The 11,012-nt window shown below is 43.4% G+C and overlaps 1 pseudogene; it reads left to right on the top strand.

The window, feature by feature from the left end:
- Window positions 1-10,124: 10,124 nt before the first annotated feature.
- On the top strand, window positions 10,125-10,761 carry LOC123646651 (annotated as a pseudogene).
- Window positions 10,762-11,012: the final 251 nt, after the last annotated feature.

Raw genomic sequence — 11,012 nt, 5'->3', positions numbered from 1 at the left:
GGGTTTATCATAGCTAACCACCATGCATAATATGGTTACCATGGAGAATGCATTCTGTGTTCCACATAACTCACTGCTACAAATGAACCACTGGAATTCTGCCATTCTGACATGGGGACTGTTGCTGTTTCTCTCAGATGAGAAAGGAAGATACACTGATGCCTTTTGGGACTGTTTAGAGTCACAGGACAAGGAACGATTGTGTGTCCTTTTTGCTTGAGAGCTTTCTTATATTGCCTTTTGATCATTCTGGAGATCAAGAAATATGTTCCCTTCCTTCTGGCCAGGTCTTAAAGGATTCTGAGGCCTCTGGCCAGCACATTCATTGATTCCTATAGAGTCAAAGCAAAGATTTTGTGTGTCAGATGCTTAGAAATTTAAGGGAACAAGTAAAAGTCGGAAGGAAGCTTAATTTTAGCTTCTTTGGGCTTTATGATCATGAAAACTTCTACACTATATCTGATAGAAGTACCCTTCTTTACTAAAGTCCAGGGAGTTCAGTTAATCTTAATTTAGATTATTAAACTTCATTTTTGCTGCTGTAGCATAGTCATGTGTGTGCATGTGAGAGAGGCAGAGAGAAAATGACTCATGCAGTCTTCTCAGTGAAGCTGAAACTCTAGTTAACTGTGAAAAGATGCCATTACTATGCAAGCTTTAGCTCATTGTTTATATGCAAGCTAGTCACCAAATCATATTTATCTTGGGGGGGGTGGTGGCTTAGCAAAACAATGCAATCAACTTCTAGTACACAGAGATATTTCTACACTTAAAGTTTTTCTGGAAAAAAAAAAAAGAAACCAAACCATGATTTGAAAATAGCTAGAAATGAAACAGGATTTCTCATATGATGCATTGGTAATGAATTTTTTTTTCCCCGAGACAGGGTCTTGCTCTGTTGCCCAGCTAGAGTGCAGTGGAGGCATCGTAGCTCACTGCAACCTCAAACTCCTGGGCTCAAGCAATCCTCCTGCCTCAGCCTCCCGAGTAGCAGGCACTACATGTACATACCACCACACACAACTAATATCCTGCAAATATTTAAAGATCATGAGTGTGGAGACAGTGATAAAGTCCAGTAAACCTCTATGTTATACATTTGAGCATTTGCTATATGCCTAGGACTTTACATATGTCATCTCCTTTAATCACTAAAGCTCTTTGAGAAAGGAATTAATATTCCCATGTTACAAATGAGAAAATCAAGGCAGAGATTAAGGAACTTGCCGAAGTCTTCACAGCTTGCAAATGGCAAAGTGAACATTTGAATCCAGGTCCATCTGACTCAGAGCTACTCTGCTATCTCCCAAATGGCAGAAGTTCTGCTGCCACTACTAAATATTAGCCATCATTACCAAGGATTGCCCAGGGGCTTCTTTATAGTGCAGCATCATATACAAAGCAATCCCAAAGGTTTTGGAAAGAGGTCACTTGCTAGAGAAAGACATTTTTGAATATTATCACCAGCAAAAAAAAAAATCCCTAAAATTAATAGGTATTTTGTACAATAGACATTCTTAAAGCAAGCATCTTTTAGAAGAAGAATATGAATAGTGCCATCTATATAAAGAACAGGCATAATGTCTTATAGGCAGACAAAGGCCCTGCTTGGGGTTGGGGGGAACAGGCAGCAGCAAATGGGCATGCACGTGCATGCTCACACACATACACAGCACCTGCTACCACCAAGAGAAAGGGGAGGCTTGGTTGTGTGCTAGTCCCACCTCTAGCCTTGTGCAGAAGCTTGTTAATATCAGGAGGCTGATCTGAGCCAGCTCATTTCATAATCCTCTCTTGAGGCTGTGGCTGAACTGTGTGGAAGTTTGGATTACTCCCCCCACTTCCCTCGGGGTAGCTGAAAAGCTCTAGAGGCATCAACACATCCTCCTGCCAGATGAGCAATGCCTATCAGTTTGTATGGGTGGACCTTCATTAACCCCCTCTAACAATGGCTGGTTGGGCTTCAGGAGCAGGGTCATCACCCTCCATGTCTCCTGAAATGCAGTATGTTAGAAATGGAATCAGTTTGCACATACCAGCATCCTGCCCCCATTTTCCAACCAAAGCCTAGAAGATATTCATAAATCATTACGACTGTTTGATTTCAGAGAGTTTTGCTGAATTGCCTCTAAATTTCTCTGGGTGGATGGATAGAGATAGACTTGTCCGCCCACAGCATCTGCTAGCACTAGTATCTCTGAAAGCAGGGTCTGCATCTCCATCCCAACCTCAGCTGATTAGGTGGGCCCAGCAGAACCTTGTCCTCAGGGCTCTGAATTTTCCTTCTGTAATGGCATATTCCCTAGGCCCAGGGGCTGAAGAAAAACAGAACCATTGCCTTGTTGCCAGGGCAACCAAGCAGATTGCTGTGAATCCGGTAGCTCACAACAAAATGCTCAATTTGTCTTTGCTGAGAGGCAGAGGTTATTCTTGCTAGGGTAAAAGTTAGATTCCAAGTAGTCAGAACTGGAACAGTATTTGCCATGTGGTATCAGGAGGTCAGATGGGCCAGCTAAGTCAGAATCCATTAGAGAAAGCTTTCACTTGAAAGCTGGCAAGACTAAATGTTAATATGCAACCCAAAGGCCAGAGGTTGGGATTACAGAACCAGGACTTGTGAATCAGGCAAAGTTTACAAAAAGGTAGAGAGCATATGAGGGCACTCAAGGGCATTGCTGTGAAGAAACTCAGGGTGTTTGTGAATGAGGCAAAGACATCATGAAAGACCAAAGGATGCACAGCCTCATAGCAAAGCATGCAGCCTTCTACCTCCTGCCAAGCTCTTGCGTTATTTAGAACAGGTCCTGTTTCTGGTTCCAGGTCAGGGGTGTGCATCAGTGAGTCATATTAATATTATAGAAAAGCTCCTTCCTCAGGGCTTTGATATCACCTTGGCTATATCCTCATATTTTGTCCTACTTTAACCTCTGCTTGATCACAGACTAGCTAAAATCTCAAGCTCCTTCTTGCAGAAGAAGGTCTTCCTGTCCCAGAGCTTTGCAGATAAATATTAGGCAAGGTCTCAAGTCAGCTCCCATTTGGAGCTTTCACTATTGGGAGGCTCAAGACTATTGCAGATCTAAGTGCAATCTGGCTGGCAGACAATCAATCATACCAATAAAACAAAAATCCAAACACCCTATCATGTCTTCAGGTTTGGCTCATCAATTCCATCTTATTACCACAGTTTCCCGTGCCTACCCCCTGTTAGGTTTGCTCAGGGTGGGAACCGGGAAAGTATGTATAGGACCAAATGCAGTTAATGGAAAACTTAGATAGTGATTGTAAGGCCTGTAAAACAATAGCCACAGGAGTCTGGAGAGCCCAGAGGTTGTAAATCTAACTCTGACCACAGGCAGTTGCGGAACCAGTTAATGTTCAGAAAAAAAAAATTCACCCTCCCCAAACTTCCATCCAAACTTTCCATAAAACCCACCGCTCTCCCATTCCTGGTGTGGATGCTCTTTTCAGCCTCCACCTATCTGCACCCAGATGCTCAAATAAACATCATTTTGCTACACATGAGGCTTCGTGTGTCTCCCTCTCAGCCCTGGACTTAACACTCCATCCAGCCTCCATAGTCCTTTTGTTCCTTGATCGTGCCGTGCTCTAATACCACCCCAAGACCCACGCCCTGCCCCAGGTCTTGCACTTTATAGGGTTCCATGTAGCCTTCCTCCAGCAAATCCCTCCCTATAGGGTGAGGTCCACAAGCCAACCAATACTCAGTACCTCCCACCCTTCTAGATCACACTTGGGATTCCTGGGACCACAGAATGCTCTATCCAATCAGCCTCAAGAATTCTTCGAGGGCCCACCAGGATCTCTTCCCTAAGTCTATCCTCCTGAGGGAACCACTCTCTAGACTCCATATCATGAAACAGAAAATAATTATTGAACTGAGAAATAAAGTGACTCAACAGGTTTGGTTAGTTCTGCTCAGAAAAATAGGGTTAAATTAAAAGCAGTACCTTCAGCTGTGCCCTGAAGGTCACCTCATTAAGGCTTTGTTAAATCAGAAAGCCTGGGAACCTCAGAGCTCAAGTTTCCCGGCAGAGGACTTTAATTCTTGCCTTTTTTTGTTGAAAATCCAGGAACTTGCTTCAGGTCTTCTAAATACACCCAGCACCTCAGAGGTCTGAGGATTAAACTCAGCATTTCACAGGTTGGCTGTTAAATTAATGCTGCAACACAACCTTTGTCGTTGATGGTAAAGACTGTGTCCTTAAAATATTTCTCAAATCAGAATGTCAATCATATTTGGATTCTGTTGCAAAAGTTTGAATATTTAGTACTTGCCATCTTAAAAATTGCTGTTCATGAACACTGGCTTGCTGACACATATTAAATGACAAATGTTAATAAAAATAATCAGATGCTATGTGGCTATTCAAAAATCTATACCTCCAACAGTATTAAGAATTAGAAAGTTAATTTATGGGCTAAAACATCTGGCTGGTTATACAGAGGGAAATAAAATTTATATTTCTATTGTGTAAACATTTTTAAATGCAATCTCTGGTTAACTTTGAAAAGAAATCTATCAATTTTCATAGAAATAGTAGAGAGACGCTATCTTTCAAAACTTACTTCTGCTTACCTACATATTTGTGTTCCTCTTTCTACTGTCAACCTGGTTGGATAAGGAGAGTGTGAAGGTCATTTTCTTAGCTCAGATTTCTCAGAAAACAGAACATGAAGCAAACTTCGTGTTAATATTTCATTGGAGATTCAGTCTCAGGGAGGCAAGAGTGAGAGGAAAAATGCAAGCGAAGCAGGAAAAGAGAAAATGGTAATACAAGATTGTGGGTTTAATGAGCTGGCCACGCCTTTTAAAGAGACCTTAATAAGTTTCTGGTGTTGCAGGATCTCTCCAAAGACATTATTGGACTCTGAAGGGCAAGCAATTTATATGTCAGCTTTTTCCCATCTCCTTTCTCCCATTGGTAAAATTTACCCCATAGGCCATTAACTCTTGCTGCTCTTGCCCTGTAAAGCCAAATAGATTTGATTCTTCCTACTCATAGGGATTGGAAGAAAAGCATTCATTAAACTGATCCTGCATGGCAAATGCTAGAGGACAAATTGATGTGCTTCTGTAAAAATAACCATATCCTACCCACAGCTATGACTGGGACTGCCACCAGACTGACTCACCATCATCTGCCAGGATCCATCTGGTTTTGAGGGAAGCAGTGAGGTAAACTGAAGTGTGATGGGGACCACCCCCTACCCCTACCTCACAGGCATACACCCTTCAAGTCTGATAGCAACATTAATTCCTGCAATCCGTTAATTCCTGCAATTAATTGTTTCTGGGGCAAGGTATTGTTTTTAATCTATGTTCTTGACTGGGGGTGGGGGTGGGATCAGTTTCTGGTACTTCCAGTTGGCTCTTCTGAAAATAACAGCCCTTAATCCACACAGTAAAGGGAACTCATGTAAGAGTTTTGTTATTTACTCCACCTGATACTTATTCTACTTATATATTCAAGGACTAGGGAAGTAACTACAGGACAGGTCTGCTGACTTCTTGATTCTGCTGTGAATTGAATTTAAACTAAAACTCCATTTATCATCTGGCTACCATAACTCCTATTCTAACCGGAGGACCAGGATGGCATTTTGGGTCTCCTTATATCAGTGCCAGCTCAGAATCCATAGCTAACAGATTTTAAAAGCCTGGTTATTACACTTTCCCCTGGAAAAGTTATTCTAGCAAATAGCCAAAGGTCATTTTAGGGAAGGATCATAAGAATGTCTACTTTGGTGACATTTCCAGGTTCTTCCTCCCAAGGAGACTTGATCTCCCTCCAGTCCATGGACTCTGGGTCTGTAAGTCAATGTAGTTCTTGAAACTGGGTTATTTTTCCATTGCATCGATGTCAGCTTTCTGCTTTCCAGCTCTCAAGTCTCTATCATACAACTCATGCAAGTCCGTTCCCTATCTATCTTGCCCCTAAAAATGCCACAGATTTACCATAGGTCAAAGCACTCTGATTGCCACTCTGACTTTGATGCCCATTACAATAACTATGTCCATCTTACCTGAGAATTAAGTCCCACCACTGGTCTGTCATTCTGGAACCCCATCATCCTCATTGGTATCAGGCAGCCAAATCCCATGGCCATATCTGCAGGTATGGCCTGAGAGAACAGCTACCTCCAAGCTTCCTAAAGAAACTAGTAGTACCCAGCACTAGTATATTTGCTTTTGCTCTAGAGATGGGAATGTTCTTTGGATCCTTCCAAGGAAAGTGGTACTGGGTTCTCAGATAAATCCATGCTAACATCCTACTTCCCTGATCCATATGTCCCCTTTGCTCCGAATAATGCCAAGACGTCTGGCAACTTCACCTCACATACTCTATTTGCGGTCCCCAACCCCTAGGTGGCAGAACGGTACTGGTCCATGGCCTGTTAGGGACCAGGCACAGAGCTCTGCCCCATCCCCCTCATCCCGTGGGGGGAAAAATTGTTTTCCATGAAACTTAGGAACTGGGGTGCTTCACAGCAACAGGAGGCGAGTTGGGGGGGGGAGCAGGGAAAGGGAGCGAAGCTTCGTCTGTATTTACAGTTGCTCCCCTTCGCTTGCATCACCATCTCAGCTCCCCCTGTGTTCGTGGAAAAATTGATTTCCATGAAACCGGTCCATAATGCCAAAAATGTTGGGGACCGCTGCCTCGGCCATCATCATGTGCAAGCTTCAAGGAGCCAACCTGATAGTGCATTTAAGCCAGCTCTCAGTCCCGGAACATTGAATCCCCGAGTAGTGGACAAATATCCCACATTAGTGGATTCTCCCCTGTCCAGTCTTATAGTCTTCCCCTGATATGATATCCTCAAAATCTACTCTTACACATGTTCACCAGTTTCCTGATGGCATATAATGGTCAAATTCCATCATTTGTTCGATAGGTAAGCTATTTCTTCCCTGAACAAGGACTGTACCTTCATTCTCAGGCTGTGCTGAGGTATGATCCTGGTTATGGGCCTGGAAACAATCAGGTGTGGTGGAGGTCTCTTTTAAGGAAAATAAGTACCATCTTGTTAGGCACCCACTTCAGGTGGGGCTATTGCACAGCCTCTAGGCAAGGGGAAGCTATTACGCTTTGGCAAGGGGCAGCAGGTGGATTCCACTGTCCCAGAAAACAACTAGGGGAATTTTCAGTTCAGGATTCTTAGGTTTATTCATTCAAATATTCTCATCCCAGGTCTTTGTGCCCTCTTCATTAACTGGGCCCTGGCTTTAAGGCAATGTATTCATTGAAGCTGCAAATTTAATTTCGTTTACATCTTTACTGTCCTTATAATTAGAATCTGGATCTAATTTTCAACTTGTTCTACCCTGAGGCCAGACTGCCACTGAGACCTCTGGTTTTTAGAGGATCTCTTAAGTTAGCAATTAGCTGTCCTGAGTCTACCATTTTCTAAAATAAAAATCAGCCCCCCATGTCAGAGCCTTATAATTATCATTTTCCACATATTGATCTCCCAATGCCTTGCTTTCTGCCTTGTATCTCCTCCCAATAACTACAGGCGAAAGCTTCATTAATTGTGATCTCACTGCAAGGAGTCATTATGGCCCCACTTACCACCGGCAATAGGATCTTTATTGCCTTTCGTCAATAGGCAATCGAAATCCCATCCTGAGAGTTTGATTTTTAGGGCTAATCCTGGAATCCATTTTCTTAGCCTCAGTTATCTAAAAAACAGAGCCTGAGGCAAAGCTTTTGTGCTACTGTTTTATTGGGGGAGGGGAGTGCAATCCCAGGGAAGCAAGAGTAAGGAAAAAAGAAAAGTAAGGCAGACAAGGGAAAAAGGCAAACACACAAAATCGTCATTCCTAAGCTGACCACAGCTTTATAAGGCACACAACTCATTGTTCAGTGTCATGGGCCCTCTCAAGAAAGGCTACATGAGCCACTGTGTCTTGAAATCTTCTGTCCAGGAGAAGGGTGGGCAATTTATCTGCTAGATTCCTTCCTATCTCTCTTTAGTCCAGTTTGTCCCACATGGCATAATGCCCCTGCACTTGGATCAGACTAGAGTTCCTGCCACGAGCATCTGAGAACCATGGAACCCATGGGCTTAATGGACTTGTGAAGCTAGGTGTGGCATAGCCACTAGACAAATGAGGGGAAAACGTTATCTCACAACTAGAGCCATACAAACTTATTATGAAAACTGTCAAAGAGAAACAAAGCCAGACGCACTAGTTAGAGGTAGTAAAGACAGATTTTACTCAGTAACACCTGCAGTAGGGAAGAGAGTCCAGTGTAAACAGAGCTCAACTTCAATCCGTGTAGAAGTGACAGGTGACTGGGCATTTTAAAGGTAGAAGTAGGGAGGAGGAAGGAGCTGAGGCTTGAGCAGAGTCAGAGAAGTAAGAAATTACAAAATCAGGTAGGGGGGTGGTCAATGTGATTAGGCCATCTGAGTTTGCCAACTGGTACTTATCTAAGTTAGGCTCCTCCCGACGAGACTGGGAGATTGGGGCCCTATTTTCAGGTGTTGACTGAAACAAACAGTAAATTCTTTTGGCAGCATTGAACTTTTCCAAGTAGGAACTTAAAGGGGCGAGGAGTATAGGTCACCCCAGGATATGCACTTGAGCTATAGAAACTACACTAGAGTTTGTTCAAGCTTAGTGTATGTTTGTTGATAGGGGAGGGTCCCGGGAGATGAACAAAATCTTTTGTGCTGAGAGGCTGCAGCCCTTATGGGCCAAGGCTGAGGCCTGGTCCAGAAGAGTTCTCAGAGGAGGCTCAGTTGCGTCAAAGAGAGTTTTTGTCAGGACATTCATATAGTGTCTGATACATACCATTATCTGATATCAGCTAATTCTCTAGAACATCCCATACTATAGATAAAAAGTAAGCCTTATAAAGCTAGTGCCTTTTGATGCCTTTCATTTATTTATTTACTTACTTACTTTTGCCTTTTGTTTGAAACATTTCTTAACTTCTGGAGGGATGCTGATCATGTCAAATGAGAAGATGTATATAAGAAAGCATCATTAAATGTTAGCTCCCTTCTCTGTCGAACTTCACTAAGAGACCCTCTCGATACCAACACTTTGTTCCCCAAGCGATGATTCCCTCACCAAATGTCTGGTTCAGAGGAGCCCTGAATTTTCAGACTGATGCTCACATATATTTTTTCCCATGCTTCTCTCTGAGATGGCTGGGGCATTTAACAGTTCCTGACTGACTCACAGATGGAAACCTCAGGCACCTTGTAATAGGACCCCTACTTCAGCCTCCTAGGTAGTCTCCAGGTTTCAACTCTGCCCTGACCCCTGAGCATCCTCTTCCTGACGTCCATTAACTCCAGCAGGCAAGCCCTGGCTCTCTAGGCCAACTCAATGTCCTAGGGCCCTAGCTTGGCAAGGAAAATTCAAAAAGCATTTACCCCAGCATTCATCTTCCTTTATAGCTGGGTACCATACCCTTGACTTGACAAAACAGCAAGAAAATCCAATAAATATCTACCCACTCTTCTTCCGCAAGGTATTGGGTAGGTACCTCGCAATTTAGTCAAGGTGGATTAAGTCCCTGAACCTCTAAAGGAGTTAATAAACTAACTCTGGTCTTCTGCTATCCAGAGAGAAATGGTTGTTTGTGGTTGTTTAGGGGATAATAGGCATTACCTCCTACTTATTACAAATTCAGGTTTTAACATCATTGACTTATTAGAGACATGGTTTTTAAAGAACAAATTCCATCATCTACATGGCTTTAGGTTTATTTAAATTCAGTTTAATGGCAAAGTGACTTACGTAACAACCAAGAGGAGGTTGCCACTCTGAAATTGTTTAATATTATAGCCCAGGATCTGAGTTCCCTGAGTTAATTCCAAATCTTTAACTCTGTGAATAAAACCTACTTGGTGTGCCTCAGAGCATCTACCCCTACTGCTAAGATGCATTTAGACTTTTCAAACAACTAGCTTTAATTTGTTTTAAGAAATCTGAATGTTAAATTGTCAAAGTCTCTATCATAGAAAACTTGGGCCAAGAGAATTCCTTTCCTAAGGGTCATTTCTCTAGAAAGAGTAGGTTGGGTGTGAGGACGTGTTTTGAGGGAGCCGGAGCCAGAGCCAGGTCTGGGGCAGCCAGCAAGATGGAGGCGCTGTACCAGCAAACCCACAAGCAGGTCCACGAGGTCCAGTCTCACATGGGACACCTGGAGACGGCAGACAAGCAGTCTCTGCACTTAGTAGAAAACGAATCCAAGCAAGCATAAACCAAATATTCAGCTGTCTAGAACATCTGGAGATTTTGTCCAGCAAGGAGCCCCCTAACAAAAGGCAGAATGCGAAACTTCGTGTTGACCAGTGAAAGTATGATGTCCAGCACCTGCAGACTGCCCTAAGAAACTTCCAGCAACAGCTCTATGCAAGGGAGCAGCAGGAGAGACAGCAAGAGGAGCTTCTCTCTCGCCCTTCACCACTAATGACTCTGACACCACCATACCAATGGATGAATCACTGCAGTTTAACTCCTCCCTCCAGAAAGTTCACCACGGCATGGATTACCTCATTAGAGGTGGGCACAGTATTCTGGAGGGACTGAGGGCCCAGAGACTGATTTTGAAGGGGACTCAGAAGAAGATCCTTGACATTGCCAACACGGTGGGTTTGTCCAACACAGTGATGCAGCTCATTGAAAAGCGGGCTTTCCAGGACAAGTACTTTATGATCGGTGGGATGCTGCTTACCTGTGTGGTCATGTTCTTCGTGGTGCAGTACCTGACATGAGCCAGCCAAGCCCAGCAGCTGAACAGTGTTCCCACTGCATGCAAGTGTGTGTGAGTGTGTGTGCATGGAAGAGAGAGGGGGCCCCTAGGCCAGCTTTTGAAATGTGTGCCTATCTTAACTGTGAAGACACTTGAGAGTAATTGTGATCTAGATTCAAACATGCTCTGTTTTCTGTGACATCTTGGAGGGGGAACCTGGGCCACCAAGATGTGCAGTGCTTAGGAAATGAAAGAAGTCCCTATTCTCTCTCT

This window comes from Lemur catta, chromosome 10, assembly GCF_020740605.2.
Source record: "Lemur catta isolate mLemCat1 chromosome 10, mLemCat1.pri, whole genome shotgun sequence".
Taxonomy (NCBI): Eukaryota; Metazoa; Chordata; class Mammalia; order Primates; family Lemuridae; genus Lemur; species Lemur catta.
This window is presented reverse-complemented; position numbering and strand designations above follow the sequence as displayed.